The following is a 17572-nucleotide window of genomic DNA, read 5'->3' as shown; positions in this document are numbered from 1 at the left end:
CATAAAAATTTAATCATGATCAAGTGTCTCTAAGCTTAAAACAAAGAACAGTGAAACAACAAAATCCACAAATAGAGATGTCTCTCCAGCTTCTACTCTTCTCTTTTTGCTATCAAAGCTTAATATTATACAATAATCAAAAGTGACTCTTCTCACTTTGCCTTCTATTTACTCTGAAGGCCACTGTTCTGTTGAATATCTCCTGAAAATAATTTGTCTTCCACACTCTGTGTAAAATCCGAGACAATTTCAATTTCTTTTCACTTCTTCATTTAGCAATATTTGACTTTGTCATTAATAATTTCCTTCTTGAAATATTATTTCAAATGTGTTCATATTGCCACACTATCTGATTTCCAATACCTCTTCCTCAGATGCTTTCTCACTGAGCACCTATTTTTTTCCGTTTCTATACTCCCCTCCATATAGTCATTCCTTAAGGATCACTCCTCACCTCTCTTCTCTAGCTATATGTTATCCCTAAGCAAACACATCATGTTCTATCTCTTTATCCATTAAGCTACCCTAATATTTGTACATGGAATTCTGATCTAGACATACACTGAAGTCTAGTTGTCTTTAATACGTAACATCAATTTTCCCCACACATAACCAGTTGCAATACCCTTTCGAGAAGATTTCCTAATTGTTCCTAATTTGTCTATTTGTTACCCCATTCACTGTTTTCACTTAAATAAAGGACGCATCTATTTTTGTTTGAATTATTATGACTGTATTAATTTTTACACTTATAAAATTTGGCCTTCTCCAATTCCTTTAGTCACGTAAATGTAGAGTGACCTTTATATAGCTTAAACCTGATTATGATCACTCCTTTGATCAAAACATTTCACTGAGTCTCCATTACATTTAGAATCAAGTCCACACTCATTAACATGACTCCTACATTTTCTGGTTCTTATGAGCTCTTTAGTCATATCTCATCAGCTTTGCAAATGCTAAACCCTTCTTAATGAATTTTCCTTAATACTCAGAGATGGTGTAATACATTTTAGTCAACCATTTTGTTGTTTCTGCCAGGAGCACCTTTTTTTCGCTTTACCTCACTCACATGTGAATGCATATCTAAGCTTTGTCTGGAAGGCCTTGTTCAAGTCTCCAAGACTGGGTTAGGTGTTCATCCTGCATATTTCTAGTATGTTCTCTTAACACTTAACAATATGTTTTGTAATTTCCTGTTTGCTTGTCCCTGTTATCCACTATGTTTAAGTTTCACAAAGCAGGGTCAATATCTGACTTACTATCTCCTCAATGATTAACATTTAATAGTTTCTCAATAAACATATTTAAATTAATACATTATTAAAAATATACATTAGTTTTCTCAAAATAATAAAATTGTTTTATGTATCTGTTTTCATTTTGCTATAGCCCACCTTCTACTCTAGATTTCTTTCACATTATTTTCTTTTGCACATGTTCAGTTGTATCCCCAAAATTACAGTATTGCCAGAATTCAACCCTATGTGGTTGAGGGAATGATGGTGATATTTATAGAAACCTGAAAGTTGAAGGGAATAAAGATTAAGACAAATGTTAGAGATGACTGAAATTGTCTCACAATTTTGAGTTTGTGGAACTAGCCAAGTATTTGGAAAGCAATTTCTGGTAAGTAATAGAATTTGAAAGCCTGAAGCTTAGGAGAGAAGCCAGAGCTGAAGATCTGAAATTAATCTGCATAGAGTTAATATATAAACCTGGGGTTTTGATGATATGGTTAAGTAAGATGACTGAGAGAAATGAGAACTGTGAACCATAACCTGAGTTTTTTTCCACCATATTTAAGTTATGGAAACAAGAATAGAAGCAATGGAAGCAGGTAAAAAGAAGTCACAAAATTCAAGGGAGAACTGGAAATACAGAAAACAAGAAAGGAACATTTAAAAAAAAAAACAGTGAGTTTTTTCCCCATTATTATGATGAAGAACTATCAGAATGGTAGTGTCTGACAAATAACTTTTGGTTGTCAGGAGGGACATCATTGACTTTCTGGCCAGAAAATATGGTTTGCAAAACAACAATTTATCTTAAATAAATAAATATGTATTTATTTATTGAGTAATGACTATTTGAAAAAAGCCTATTGAAGCACAATAAAGAAAGTTAAAAGGAAGACTTATTTTAAGTCTTATTTCCTAATTTTAAGACTTACTTCCTAATTTCTAAGGGTTTAAAATCTACTGGGAAAGGTAGGCATAATAGTGCTAAGGTTTACTGAACTATATACCATGTACTAGGTATTGTATTGAGCACTTCCTGTATTATGTATTCTTATAACAAGCCTATGAGATAGGTATTATTTTATACATACTTTACAGAAATATAAACTTCATAAATACTAAATACGTTTCCCAAAGTCACAAAGGTAATTAATGATAGAGGCTCTATTTGAAAATTTATTTGATTTCAACTCGATTCTTTCCATCACACTTAATTACAGAAACTATAATACATGACAGATTGCAATAAGTGTTATAACAAGGGTGTCTTCTATATTAAAAAAATTGGTCTAAGATAACTTCTATGTGTATTTGAAAAAAAAAAAAAGTGTGTGAATACTGAGTATTTAACAGGTTAAATATAACCAGCTATTCGCTGTTGACCTGTTATGATACAATGTCCTACCAAAACAACTATACATGTGTTACCAGAGATGTTGTTTGGTAGCCAATCTAAACAATATCAGTCTTTTTCTAGACCTTGGTCTACAGAGATAATATTATCTTATCTAAGTTAATGATACCATTCCTTACAAATTTAAACTTGGGTCTAACAAATCTCTTTCTAATCTTGTCTTTTTAATAGTGGCTATGTAAACTTTGGTGCTTTGGATAACAATTTTATTCCACATGAACAGTGAAGCAAAGAAAGCTCATTTGTAGTAAGAAAAATGAAGCAGATGTTCAGAGAAGAGAAAATACATGGAGAAAATGAGAGTCCTGAATATAAGCTCCTTAAATATTCCACTCCATTTCTTAATTATGGATGCATTCCGGATATTTTATTATATGAAACAACCTGTAACTTAGAGGAAATTTATTCTACCTATTTACATTAATGCCAGTGTGTTTGCCACGTGTAATTAACGAGTCTTAATTACTAAAATTTTAGATGTGAAATACATTGCAAAGAAAGAATCAACAATATTTGAAAATTTGTTGGCATTTGGGACTGTGAGAGATAGATAATATTTTGATTTTAGAGATTTTAATCAGATCAAGGGAAGAGAAAATATTGTGAAATGAATAAAATAGGACTATGGAATAGGGGAAAGAGATAATGATTTTGGAATCAAAGTGTTATGTTTGATTTTCTGGTAGACTACAGAAGTGGAAATTTTCAGCAAAAACCTGTATATTGGGTCCAATAACTAAAGAGTGAAATCAAGGTTAAAGACAGATTTATACATGTGATTTAATGAATGAGTGATATCTACATAGGCAGATAATATAAGGAGGGAAGACAAGAAGACTGAAGAGAAAATTTTAACCAAAATTTAACAGATGTTATCTGGTTCCAGAAGGGACAAAGTAGTGAGTATCAATATTATCCTCACACCAGAAATAATTATAAAACTTGACAGACTATATTAAATAAATTCTTCATATATTAGATGCCAAAAAGTGAAGACGCTACCATTCAAATAAGGGTAACATATGATGTCAGTTCCACAATTACCCTGGCTTTCCACATTTTTCAAACCATAGTACAGGGAAGTCCATTTAAAACAGAACAAAATGAAAAAGGAGAGAGCTGCATTATAAACTGCTAATGTATCTAGAATTTTCAGGACAGAGTACCAGCAATGAGGGAACTATAAAAAGAAAGGGGTCCAGAAGTTTAAATAGGTTCCCTTGACTCTGTCAGATTATTAAGCTGCACATGCTCAAGGTGAAACTCCCTGAGATTTGGCAGAGAATAAATACCAGCTTGGTGGAAAACAGCCTACCGAGAGGTTGTGAGGTACATGGAAATTCTAGAACTCTAACAGTGATCAGAGAAATTACATTTACACCTAGTTTGAGAAGAACAAACTCACTCATTGCCCAGACAATCAGTTGAGACCCCAGAAAGATCACACCTTAATAGGAAATGCTCTACCCATTTAGGTAGTGCTCTAAAAACAGCATTATCGGAACTAAACATAAGCTTTTATAGGACAAAGTGAATCCACCAGTAAAATAATTGTGTGTCTACTAGAACAAAGCTCAAAATCTTTGGAAGAATAAAAGGAAATCCAGACTTTCAACAATTTAATATTCCCAATGCCAACATACAAGGAAAATTTTAGATATGGAAGACAACAGGAAAATGTAACACATAGCCAAGAGAAAAAAATAGTCAATAGAAGCAAATATAACAATGAAACAGAGCACTGAAAATGTTAAGTATGTTGTTAAATGGAAATATATATTACATACCATAGATATATACATACATATGTATATATGTATACACACAAGCACACATGCTTATGTATTTTTCATTTTTTTATTTAAATGTAAAGACAGTAAGAAGATGAAAGTAAAAGGATAGAAGGATATAGTTTTAAGTATTAAGCATATTAAGCATAAGGAAGCTGGACTGGCTTAATAATATCAGAAAAAGTAGATGTCAAGACAAAGACATTTGTGAGCAAGAAAGATACTTTATAATGACTTAATAGTCAAAGTATTTAAAATAAATAAAAATTTTAACTTCTCTGCTCTTCAAAAAACAAAATGCAAAACTGGAAAGAACCAGAGAGAGAAATAAATATAATTTTAGGTAGAGATTTAATACTTCTCAGAAACTGGTATAATCAATTATAAAAATCAGTGACTGTTCAGGAAAATTGAAATGCTCTATAAACAAAATGAACATTACACACTGCATTCCTATCAAATATAGAATAAATTTTTTTCCCCCAGAGGTACACAGAACATTCCGAGTAAGACCATGAGTCATAAGAAGCCCCTAATAGGTTTCAAAGTATTGAAATAATACAGAGAATAGTCTCTGACAACAATGGGATTAGATTGAAAATCAATAACAAAAAATTATATGGAACATCTCCACATATTGTAGATTGAGCAAAATATTTTAAATAATGGAGTCAAAGAAAAATTACGAAGAAAATTACAAAAAATATTGCACATGGAGTAATAATGAAAACACAATATGTCAAATCCAGTAAATTATTCTCCCTCTTTGCCCTCTCTTCTCTTCTGAAACTGAACAATTTACTATTAAAATTATTGGATGCTTTACATCAAAGTAAGCATCCATGACAAAGACTGTAGGAGGAGTTAGATTGGCCAAGAGTGTGGTGTTGGAGCATGAGCAAAGTGAGATGGGTGACTGTAGAATGGCTCTCTTGGGGTGTCAGAAAATGATCAGGATTAGGAGGGTATATGAATGATCAAGTAGGTTTAGAAGAGTGTCAAACATAAACTCATCTTGGTGAAGGATGTCAGAGTCCATAAGGAAATATTTAATCCTCATATCAGCCCTTGAAATATTTTCTCCATTTTGTGGTGAAGAAAATAAGAAACTGGAAGTTTAAATAGCTTTTCCAAGTTCATACAAACAGTAAATGGAGGGGGCTGGAATACATGGTGGATATACTATGTGTACATAACAATACATTAATATTTATAGAAGATGTCTGAAAATCATTGTTTGCAAGATGAGGGACATGTTTCCTTTTGTGTTGACATCAGAAAAGAAAATGTCAATGTAAGTTCAGAAATAAGCATATTTCCATGGCTAAAATTCCTTTAAAAAATCTTTTTAAGAGAAGGAGAGAAAGGTAATTATTAAAGTACAAACTGGTGAGTCATCCAAATAAATCCATGATACTAAAACAATGTGTTGAAAGAGATGAGAGAAAAACATTTAATTTAAAGCTTCTGCCAGTTCTTTGTGTTTCTAATAGTGGAAACTAAAGGTAGATGACCTTTTTGTTTAATACAATACATTAATCACCCCTTGGTTATTAAAGGAAAAGCATTGTCTGCAATGAAAAGTTTGAGATAAAAAGGAGCTGCGCTACTTCGCATTAAAAAAATAAAATGGTGGATACAATATTACTAGAACCTTACATGATTGTTGGACTTCCTGTACGTGGTTTTAGAAATATTTTTTTCAAGGTTCTGAGACTCAAAAGGGAAGAGAACTTAGAGGGTACCTATGGTAAAGGGTCTATCTTGCAACAGAAGAAAGAGATAGGAAGTAAGAAATGTTAAAAAAAAATCTACTACATTTTAATAGTCTGATGTTAATAGACTAATATTGGTTTTTAATTTTTTTATTCTAAGATCCTTTTTATTCCCTTTTATTAAACATGAGTACCTCCTCCCCACTATCACTACCACCACTCTACTCCATCCTCTTTTTCCCCTCCCATATTAAATAAAGTTTTAAGTAAGCACTGCCCTTACCTGTATTTGTCTCAGTGTTACCTTGGGAAATAAAAAGAAGATCATGTTCTTCCTGGAGAAAAAGAATAGAAGTAAGCAGGAAGATGAGAATACTGGCACAGATTACTACAATTTGAACCATGGATATAACTTAGTTTTTCAAATAAGGAATATATTAATAAGGATTATAATTTTAAAAACATAAAAAGATATAATGAAAAATGTCCTTCCCAATTCTGATTGTTCTTGCCATTCTTCCACACAAGGGAACCACTCATATTTTCTGGTGTATCACCCCAGAGTTTTTTACTCACATTTATACAAATACAAATTTAGGAATTTCTAATTTCCTACAGTTAAAAACATTCCTATGCACACTGTTCTACCCTATACTTTCTAAATATAAAGATACATTTTAAAGAACACTCTCTGTAACAGTATAAAGAGCTTTCTTAGAGCTTCATAATATTTGCATATAGATATATTATTTAAATCTTAATTAATATTTAGACTATCTCCAATCATTTGCTCTAAAATAAATGATGCAATGACTGATACTATAAACATATTTCTATATAAATCTGCAAATACATCATTTGGAAAAACACTCAGAAGTAGAATTGCTAGATCAAAAGTTATGTGAATATTGCTACAATGCTTTTCATAGGGTTTGTGCTAGTTTATCCTCCTATCAGCAAAGTATGAATTGCTCCTTCCCAAAAGACTTGCCAAGTGTAATCAAAGGTACCCAGATATACCAACCAGATAGAAGAAAAGAGTATATTTCATGAGGGAGGTTAAACATCTTTTCATATGTTTAAACGGTCTTTTTAAAAATTTTATCACTGTTTATGTTCTTTTCAATTTTTTGTTGGGTTTGGTTTTCTAGGATTCTTCATGTATTAAAAAGTATAGCCCATTAATCTGAGATATGAGATGAAATTTCTTTCCTGGTTGGCTTTTGTATTGTGATTTTGCTTATGATATGCATGTCTGTGTGTGTGTCTGTGTTAATACAGAAGTTTTTTATTAAAAAATTAATTTTATTAATCTTTTATTTTATCATATTATATTTAGTTTTGTATTTGGAACCAGAGTTAGAAAGGCCTTTTTTTTGGTGTTTTCAAAGAAATATTCCAATCTTTTACATTTTTTTATTGTTTTCTTTTTTTAACTTAAAGCTTAAACCAATTTGCAATTTATCATGGCATATGGTATGATGATCGAAGTTTACCCTTTGTTTATGGCTAGAAAGAATATGTTATGCCTATTCCACATGCCAACTCTTATTTCGTGTCTATGGTAGTATTTTAAGTTATTTTTGGTTTATTATTATACAAGTCTTCAACATTTCTCTTTAAATTTATTCATAAGAATATTATATTTTATTTATGATTGTGATATTTCCTACATATTGGTCTTCATATGTATGAACATAGTTGTGACATATACAATTGACTTGTTATAGTTTCCTTGTAGTTTTTAATAGTTCTTTGCTTTTTCCTTTCAGATATACTGGTATATTATTTACCTGAATGATATTTTTATCTCCTCCCTTCATTTTTTATAACTATCGCACCCTTCTCTTCTATTACTGCATTGGCGAATGCATTTGTCTTGTTTCTAGCTTCAGTAAAAATTCCAGTAGTGTTTTCCCATTAAACGTGATATTCATTTTAGAATTGAGGTAGAGCTATGTTATCATATAAAGAATATTTCTATCCAATCAAATAATAATTCTGATAAATGGTTTCTCAATGACTTTGTTAATGCTTTTTCACCATCTATGTAGATTACCAGGTTTTTTTATCTTTTGATCTCAAAATAAGGTGTTCAGTTAACAAATATTTATTAAGCACGCATTATTTATATCAATAGTTTTATAAATGTTTACCTAAATTTGCATTCCTAGCATAAATCCTACTTTGTCAAAATATATTTTACTTTTGATGTGTCCATATCATTAATTTACTAACTGTAGTAGTCAGTGATGATGTTCAACAAAATATCTGGCTTTCTTTCTTCTGGGCATATTGTACAAATGTATTTTCCTAGCCCTTTTGAAGTTAGTTGTCTTAACAGAGCTTGAGTGATGGGTTTACATGTAGATATTTTACTTGGGGAAGTAATTTCAGGGAATAGGAATGAGGAAACTGGGAAGAATAAAACAAACAACGATGGGAAAGTCAATACAAGATGAATTATTGAGCTATTATTCCAGTGGAAACTCGAACTCAATCTCTCTCCAAATCCTCTGAGGAGTCATGCAGGATCAAACATGGAACTGACTTCCTGGAAAGAAGAAGAGGGTTATTTTAATCGCCTATTGGTTAAAGATTGATCCAGGGGATATTACCCTTTTGCAGACATGTGTTTTTGTGTACCCTTGGATGACTGCATGAGCTCTCCTACAAATTCATTTCAATGGCTGGGTAAGAAACCTTTATGCAGAAAGAAAGATATACATCATGCCACTAAACCATGGTACTGTAAGGCCATAAGTATACAGTTGGTTCAATACAGCAAAAGTCAAAGCCAAAAGGAGGGCTGAGCCGTTTTGAGATGAGGCATAAAAGATGTCCAACACTTGAAGTGTGGTTGAGTGACTTTCTCTAGAAAATAAAATGAGTGGAGATGAAGTATGCCACTTCTAGGTGGAAACATTAAGAGCCACTGTGCAATTTTTTATATCCCTTTCCTTCTCTCAATGACTAACGATATTCTCAATGATAACTTCTTCTATAGTTTGTGTCCACAGGTGAGACAGACTTGAAAAAAACAACTGTTCCTTGATGATCATGCAGAGTAAGTGAAAAATAAACTTTTGTTGTGTTAAACTATTGAATTTGAAGGATTTATTTATTTTTATTTTCATTTTTACTTCAAGATAGTTTATTTTAGAAACACGGTCCTACTCTGTATTTCAATGTAATCACTTTCTAACTCAACACATTTGTTACAGTGATGGACAAGCTTTCTTTTGATATAAAGGAAAAATACATATAAAATCATTCAATGGGTAAAAGAGAGAAGAAATAATAGAGCCTCTATATGCTTAAAGAAAGAAGACTTCTGGCTGTGTCCAAAACTGCCACGGTTTACATCTTGAAGTGCGGCCCTGGAGCAGTATTATTGTCATCACCTGGAAACTCATCAGAAATGTAAATTCTTAGACCTCATTCAGACCTAAGAATCACAAACTCTGGTGGTGGGGCTCAGCAATCAGGTTTAACAAGCCTCCCAGGTTGTTCTAGTATACAATCAAGTTTGAAAACAGCCGTGAATGATCCCATTACAAAAGCTCGAATCTCAGACGCCAGAACTAATGCTGCAGACGTACCGAAACGGCTAGATCTTACTGTTCCAAGAGGTTACTTCCAGATGGTAAGTCTGTGATTCCAAGATTTTACCTGTTTTTGTACAATTCTTCTTGCATTTATGTATCAATTTATCACTTACTGCCTGTAGATATCAAACGTCCATTTACTTTTCAGAATGCAGCAATGCCACAAAAAACAAACGAACAAACTTCCAGCAGTAATACCAACCTAGAGCTCTAGTTTTAAATCCAGAAAAGCAGTGTTTGTAGTATGAGTGTTCAGTAAGTTAGTATCACCACTGAAAAATGAATGTTCATGTGACTATTGTTGAAAAATAAAGACAATTTAGATGATACAAACAAACTTTGCTTAACACTTCATGAAATGGACAGTTTCCTGTTGGAGAACTGCAAAGTGGGGCAGAAGGCAGGCAGATTTTATAGGATAAGGAACAAGAAAGAGAAAAATATAAAATATCTGATTGGCTGGGGCCACATAGTCAACCTTGTTTTGCGGGAGAGGAACGGAGGAAAGAAGTATAGAGTCCAGAGCTGGCTTGGCACTTGGGGATTGTCGGGCTGTATGTGCTGCCTTTCTGGTCAGGCAGAGTGTTAACAAGGACACAAATGTTGATTCTAAGTTTTGGCTTGCTGACTTAGCACCCTGGACAGGAGCAGCTCCATCTTGAGCCTCGAAATTTATTTCAACATTATCAGCTCCTTTGTGTGGTCTTGGGCTTCTCTGGTCTCACCACCATGGAGGCAGCAGTATTGCTGAATGGTGAATTTTAAAAAACCGCCACGTAACTCATCCTTTCCTATACGCCGACATTCTACTTAAGATTTTTCTGAACATACCCATCAGTGAATTTGTTCTGTGTCTGTGTGTGTGTGTGTGTGTGTGTGTGTGTGTGTGTGTGTGTGTGTGTGTGTGTGTGTGTGCGCATGCGCACACACACAAGAGGTAGATATGAAGATAGAATCAGGATTGGGATTGAGGGAGAGGGGTGGAGGGAACCAGATGGAGTTTATTAAGAACATTCTTCTTTTTTTTTTTAACATCTTTATTGGAGTATAATTGCTTTACAATGGTGTGTTAGTTTCTGCTTTATAACAAAGTGAATCAGCTATACGTATACATATATCCCCATATATCTTTCCTCTTGCATCTCCCTCCCTCCCACCCTCCCTATTCCACCCCTCTAGGTGGTCACAAAGCACAGAGCTGATATCCCTGTGCTATGCAGTTGCTTCCCACTAGCTATCTATTTTACATTTGGTAGTGTATATATGTCCATGCCACTCTCTCACTTTGTCACAGCTTACCCTTCCCCCTCCCCATATCCTCAAGTCCATTCTCTAGTAGGTCTGTGTCTTTATTCCTGTTTTGCCACTAGGTTCTTCATGACCTTTTTTTTTTTTCCTTAGATTCCATATATATGTGTTAGCATGCTGTATTTGTTTTTCTCTTTCTGACTTACTTCACTCTGTATGACAGACTCTAACTCCATCCACCTCACTACAAATAACTCAATTTCGTTTCTTTTTATGGCTGAGTAATATTCCATTGTATATATGTGCCACATCTTCTTTATCCATTCATCCGATGATGGACACTTAGGTTGCTTCCGTGTCCTGGCTATTGTAAATAGAGCTGCAATGAACATTTTGGTACATGACTCTCTTTTTATGATACCTTAAATAAATTAGATTTATCTTTAAACATTTGGTAGTGTTCATCTGCCAAACCATCTAAATCTACTATCTTAATTGAACTTAATCTTTAAAAAATTGTATTCATTTATTTATTAGTTGAAGAATTCTGCATTCCATCTATAGAAAGTCATTTTTTTAGTCAGTTTCTCTTTTTCTAAATTTGCTTAGATAAACTGTGTTTTCCTAGAAAATAATTTTTTAGGTTTTCAAATATTTTTCAGAGTATTAAAAAATTTAAATGATAATACTCATAATTCCCTGTTTGTGCCAATTTTAACCTTATCATTTTTATATGCATTTTCACCTTAAATTTTTCTTGAAATAGTTTGATTTAAAAAGATTTTTTAAAAGCCAAAATGTTCAGATTTTTTTCCCCTTTGAATTTTTTGTTTAGATTTCTAGTATTTTCTAGATAACATGATTACTAATTTTAGTCTTATTAATTATGTGTTTGACCTTTCTATTATTTGTTTTGATATTTTTCTCATCTTTTAGTAGGGTGCTTAATTTAATTGTCATTCATTCTTTTATAAATCTAAGTATTAATTCTATCACTTTGTTTCTATTTACCTCTGAGCAGTACTTTATCACACAGGTTTTGGTATGTTTTGTTTGTGTTTTTAATTTGTAACTTCAAATCCCATTGTCTTTGATACAAGGAATTTTTAGCAATACTTTTTAATTAGCAGAAGTTAAAGTCTTTTTTTCATTTTATAAATTCAGGTTTCACTGCAGTGAAAGCATAAAGTAATATCTATATTTCATCTGTGTTAGTGAAATTACTGAATATAGTGAGATTAGCTTTATGGTCAATTATCGTGAATATTCTATCAACACTTTAAAAGATGATGCATTCACTATTTTAAAGAGAGACTACAACTCAATTAAATCTGAATTAATAATTTCTAACTTTTCTGTATATTTAAATATTTTTCATTAATTTGTTTAGTTAGGTATAGAGAAAGGTAAATTAAGATCTCATATTTGTCCCCAAATGGAAAGAACCTGAATATATACCAAAAGATGAATAGGCAAATAAAATATATATTTCATATAATGGAATATTATTCAGCAATTTAAAAATGTGATTTACTGATCATGTTACCACATGGATAAATCTTGAAAATATTTAAGTGAAAGAAGTAAATTGCAAAAGACCACATATTTTGTGATTCCATTTATGAAAAATGTCACGAATAAGCAACTCCATAGAGACAGAAATTAGATTAGGGAAATGACTAGGAAAACTGCTAGAGTAGGAAGGGGGGAGTGACTACTAATGGGTGCAGAATTTCTTTTGGGGGTAATCAAAACGTTAAAAAAATTGATTATGATGATGACTACAAAACATTGTGAATCTAGAAAAAGCCATTGAACTTTATAATTTAAACAGGTCAATTATATGGTATGTCAATTATATCTCAATAAAGGTGTTAAGAAAAATATCTTGTACCATCCTATTGTGTTTCTTTTTTAATTGACGTATAACAACATATATCATTGTACAAATTTAAGGTATACAACATTTTGATTTGATATATTTATATATTGTTATATGATTGCAATTATAGCAATAATTAATACCTCTATCATATCACATAATTATCATTTGTTTCTAATGATTGGAATAATTAAGATCTAATTTTCTAGCAAGTTTGATGCTTATAATAATGTTGTCTATATTCACTAAACTGTGCATTATATCTCTAGGGCTGATTTATTACTTGTTGCAAGTGCCATCTTTTGTATCCCCTCACCCTCTATCACCTGGTAAAAATCATTGTACTCTCTGATTTCATAAGTTTGCCTTTTTTATATTCCACATATAAGTGATATCATACAGTATTTGTTTTTGTCTGATTTAAATATTTCACTAAGCATAATGTCCTCAACATCCATATATGTTGTTGTAAATGGCAGGATATCTTTCTTTCTCATGGCTAAATAACATTCCACTTTATATATACACACACACATATATATATTACATTTTCTTTATCTGTTCATCTGTTGATGGGCACTTAAGTTGTTTCCATATCTTGGCTCTTGTGAATAATAATGCAATAAACATGGGAGTGCATATATCTCTTTGATGTCCTGTTTTCATTTCCTTTGGTATATACCCAGAAGTGGAATTTCTGGATCATATAGTAGATCAATTTTCAACTTTTTGAAGAAACTCCATATTGTTTTCTATACTGGCTGAACCAATCTACATTACCTTCAACAGTGTACAAGGGTTTCTTTTTCTCCACATCCTTGCCAGTACTTGTTATCTCCTGTCTTCTTGATGATAGTCATTCTAACAGGTTTGAGGTAACATCTCATTGTTGTTTTGATTTGTATTTCCCTAATGATTAACAGTGTTCCACAGTGTTTTATGTACCTGTTGGACATCTATATATCTTCTTTGGAAAAATGTCCATTTAATTCCTCTGCCAATTTTTTCATTGTTTTTATGTTATTGAATTTTATAAGTTCTTTATATACCTTGGATCTTATATATGGTTTGCAAATATTTTCTCCCATTCTGTTGGTCACCTTTATGTTTTATTGTTTCTTTTGCTGTGCAGAAGATTTTAAGTTTTTTTAAGTTTTAAGTAGTCCTATTTGTTTATTTGTGCTTTTTGTTGCTTGTGCTTTAGGTGTAACATCCAAAAAATCATTACCAAGACCAATATTGAGGACTTTCTTTCCTATGTTTTCTTCTAGGAGTTTAATGGTATCAGGCCTTATGTTTAAATTTTTGATAAACTGAGGTAAATTTTGTTAATGGTGTAAGATGGAGGACCAATTTGTTTTGCATGTGTTTATTCAGTTTTCACAGCACCATTTGTTGAAAAGGTTATTCTTTCTCCATTGGATGTTCTTGGCTCCCTTGTCCAATATTAGTTTACTGTATATGCATGGGCTTATTTCTGGGCTGTCTATTCTGTTTCATTGATCTCTGTGTCTGTATTCATGCCCATACCATACTGTCTTAGTTACTATAACTTTGTAATAGAGTTTGAAATCAGAACATGTAATAACTTTAGCTTTGTTCTTTCTCAAGAATATTTTGGCTATTCAGGGTCCTTGGGATTCCATATGAATTTTAGAATTGTTTTTTCTCTTTCTGTATAGAATGCCATTGAAGTTTTGATAAGGAATGCATTGAATCTATAGATGCATTGAATTTATAGATGACCTTAGGTAGTATGGACATTTTAACAATATTATTTCTTCCAATCCATGTGCACAAGATGTCTTTCCATTTGTCTGTATCTTCTTCAATTTCTTTGATCAAAGTCTTGGAGTCCTCACTGCCAGACCTTTCTGTACAAATCTTTCACTGTATAGATATTTCACTGCATTGGTTAAGTTTATTCCTAGATATTTTAGTGCTTTTTATGCTATTGTGAATAGGATAGTTGTTGTTTTTTTTATTTCTTGTTCAGATGTTTCATTATTAGTATGTAGAAATGCAACTGATTTCTGTATGTTGATTTTATGTCTTGCAACTTTACTGAATTCATTAATTAGTTCCAACAATTTTTTGGTTGAGTCTTTGGGATTCTCTACAAAATGATATGATACAAAATCATATCATCTGCAAATAATGCAATTAACTTCTTCCTTTCCAGCTCGGATGCTTTTTATTTGTCTTGCCTAATTTTTCTAACTAGGACTTCCAGTACTATATTGAATAACAGTGGTGAGAGTGGGCATCCTTGTTTTTTTCCCCAATTTTAGAGGAAATACTTTCAATTTTTCACCATCAAGTGTAATGTTAGCTGTGGGTTTCTCCTATAAAACCTTTACTATATTGAGGTATATTTCTTCTATACCTGATCTGTTGAGGGTTTTTATCATGAAAGGATGTTCTTTGTCAAATGCTTTTTCTACATCTATTGAGATAATATTGTGATTTTAATTTTTATTCTATTAATGTGAAGTATTATATTTATTGATTTGTGTATGTTGAACCATCCTTGCATCCCAAGAATAAATCCCACTTAGTCATGATGTACAATCCTCTTAATGTGTCCTTGAATTCAGGTTGCTAATATATTATGATTTTTGCATCTATATTCATCAGAGATATTGGTCTAGAGCTTTCTTTTCTTGCAGTGTCCTTATCTGGCTTTGGTATCAGGGTAATGTTGGCTTTGTAGAACTGAATTTGGAAGTCTTCCTTCCTCTCCAGTTTTTTTTGGAAAAATTTAAGAATGGCATTAATGCTTCTTTAAATGTTTGATAGAATTATTCTATGAAGCCATTTGGTCTTGGGGTTTTCTTTGTTGGGAGGTTTTTGATTACTGACTCAGTCTCCTGTCATTGGTCTGTTTAGATTTTCTGATTCTTCCTCATTTGGTATTGGTGTGTTGTTTGTTTCTAGGAATTTACCCATTTCTTCTGAGTTATCCAGTTTCTTGGCACATATAGTTGTTCATAGTAGTCTTTTATGACCTTATGTATTTCTGTAGAATCCATTGTACAGTTTCCTCTTTAATTTGTAATTTTAGGCTTTTTTTTTTCATTAGTCTAAAGGTTTGTCAATTTTTATCTTTTAGAAATCAGTTTTTAGTTTGTTGATTATTTCTACTGCTTTTCTAGTCTCTATTTTATTTATTTCCACTCTAATCATTATTATTTGCTTCCTTCTACAGTTGGACTTAATTTGTTCTTTTTCTAGCTCCTTGAGGTATGGGGTTAGGTTTTTATTTGAGATCTTTTTCATTCTTAGTTTACAGCAAAAATGCATATATTTTCATGACTGCATTTTCAGCATCCTATAGGATTTGTTATGCTCTGTTTCCATTTTCATTCGTCTTGAGATACTTAAAATTTCCCATTTGATTTCTTCTTTCATGCATTGGTTGTTCAGAAGTGTGTTGTTCAGTTTCCACATATTTGTAGAATTTCCAACTTTCCTCTTGTTGATTTCTAGTGCCATACCCTTGTGATCAGAAAAGATAGTTGATATGATTTCAGCCTTCTTAAATTTGCTAAGACTTGTTTTGTGTCCTGTCATATAATCTATTCTGGAGAATGTGCTATGTGCACTAGAGAAGAAAATGTATTCTATAATTGTTGGTTGGGATGTTACATATATATCTGTTAAGTCAATTTGGTCTAAAGTGTGGTTCAAATCCAATGTTTCCTTGCTGTTTTTTTGTCTGGATGATCTATTCATTGCTGAAAGTGGAGTATTGAAATCCCCTACTATTTTTGTATTGTTGCTATTTTTTCCTTCAGATCTGTTAGTATTTTCTTATTATATATAGGTGCTCCAGTGTCACATGTACATATATTGACAATTGTTATCTCTTCTTAAGTATTGACCCCTTTGTAATTATTTAATAATCTTCTCTGTCTCTTGTTATTATTTTTGGCTTAAGTCTATTTATCTGATATAAGTAGGGCTTCCCTACTTTATTTTGGTTTCCACTTGCATTGAATATCTTCTTCTATTCCTTTCACTTTAGACCTATAATTGTCTTTAGAGCTAAAATGAGTCTCCTGTAAACAGCATATAATTGGGTTGTATGTGTGTGCGTACGTGTGTGTATGTGTTTTGTTTAATACATTCAGCCACTCTGCCTTTTGATTAGTGAATTAGATCTATTTACATTTAGAGTGATAATTGATTTGTATGTACTTACTGCCATCTTATCATTTGCCTTCTAGTTATTTTGTATCTTCATTATTTCTGCTTAGCTCTGTTTCTGCCTACCTTTGCAAATGGGTGGCTTTCCACAATAGTATGCTCTATTTCCCCTTTATGTTTTGTGAATCTGGATTTTTGCATTGTGGTTATGATGAAGCTTATATATAACATCTTATAAAAAAATACAATCCATTTTATGCTGATAACAGCTTATCCTCATTCACCTACAAAGGCTCTATCCTTTTATTCCTCCCCTTTTATATTTTTGATGTCATGATTTACCTCTTTTTATGCCATGTGTTCCTTAAAAAATTATAATAGCTATAATTATTTTTAATATTGTTTTCCTTAAACCATTATACTGTGGTTAACACACCATCCTAATATAGAGTTACAGTTTTCTAATTCTGACTGTCTATTATTCATCTTTATCAGTGTGTTATGTACATTCATTTATTTTCATGT

This window comes from Balaenoptera borealis (genome assembly GCF_965194805.1).
Source record: "Balaenoptera borealis genome assembly, chromosome: 5".
In the NCBI taxonomy this organism is placed as follows: Eukaryota; Metazoa; Chordata; class Mammalia; order Artiodactyla; family Balaenopteridae; genus Balaenoptera; species Balaenoptera borealis.
Note: the sequence above shows the minus strand (reverse complement) of the source record.